The sequence below is a fragment of the Capsicum annuum genome, unplaced genomic scaffold, assembly GCF_002878395.1.
Source record: "Capsicum annuum cultivar UCD-10X-F1 unplaced genomic scaffold, UCD10Xv1.1 ctg78626, whole genome shotgun sequence".
NCBI classification, from domain to species: Eukaryota; Viridiplantae; Streptophyta; class Magnoliopsida; order Solanales; family Solanaceae; genus Capsicum; species Capsicum annuum.
Window position 1 is genome coordinate 1 of NW_025889132.1, and position 1,151 is coordinate 1,151.

Sequence of the window (1,151 nt, forward strand, 5' to 3'; positions counted from 1 at the left end):
CAACAACCGGTAAAGTTGCTGCCATGCGACCGGGAGATTACGGATTCAAGCCTTGAAAACAATCTCGGACATAAATGCAAGATAAGGTTATGTATAATAGTTTCTTGTGGTCGGACCCTTCCCGCAAAAATTTTAGTGCACCAAACTGCCCTTTTTAGATATAGCATGGAGAATGACCCATCCATTTCCTCCAAAATCGTCGAAATAATGACACGACAACAAAATTAGTCCATAAAAATAAGACTGCTTCGTATCCAACTATTACCACAACTCATTCTGGCCTGTCTAAATTCGGCCCAACCCATTCATTTGACGCTCTCTACAATAAACCATAAAAGGCATTTCAACTAAAGAATTCTTACATACAAAAAACTAAGCATATGAAATTAAAGTAAATTCGATATCTACAATATATACATAAGATTGATTTTATCTTTATATATAAAGTGTAATACCCAATAACAAAAATTCGGATAAAGTGTAATACCCAATAACAAAAATTCGGATAAGCTTGTGGAGCAAAAGCAAGTACAAAATACAATGTTGCTGCCCAGGATCGAACTGGGGACCTTTAGTGTGTAAGACTAACGTGATAACCACTACACCACAGCAACATCGTGACAAGATGGGTCTAGTAATAATATATAATATTACTTTTGAGTAATTTTAATAAACTCAAGTTATGGAATTAACTCATAGAGTTCAAATTCGAAATCCAATCTTACAACGCCAACTATCTACGACAATAGGTTTCAACGCTTTTTAACGTCTTTAACTCGTTGAGTTTGGATATAGTCTATATTTAAAAATTACATGTTCAGCGTGTTGGTATCGTGACGATTTTTTCATTCCTTTCTAAGAAATTTTTAGGAAATATGTTTTTTGGCGACTCGAATCAACGACCTTAGGATAATTAAGTACACACATTAGAAAAGATTGTTGACCAATGTATAAATTTATGCATCTTTATGAGTGTTAAATGGATGGGTTAAGTTGTATTTGGGTGGATTAAAATGTATCACTTGGCTAACTCAATCCTTTAATTACTTTTAATAGTGAAACTTCTAAAAAAAAAATCATAATACAATGATAGTTTGGGGTTTTATAGTAGATACACGGTGATACACTTATTATTTACACATATATAGTCA

At 33.1% G+C, this 1,151-nt stretch overlaps 1 non-coding gene across 1 annotated transcript; it reads right to left on the reverse strand.

The window, feature by feature from the left end:
- Positions 1-541: 541 nt before the first annotated feature.
- On the reverse strand, positions 542-614 carry TRNAV-UAC. The gene has a single exon. It is a non-coding gene; the product is annotated as a tRNA-Val (tRNA).
- Positions 615-1,151: the final 537 nt, after the last annotated feature.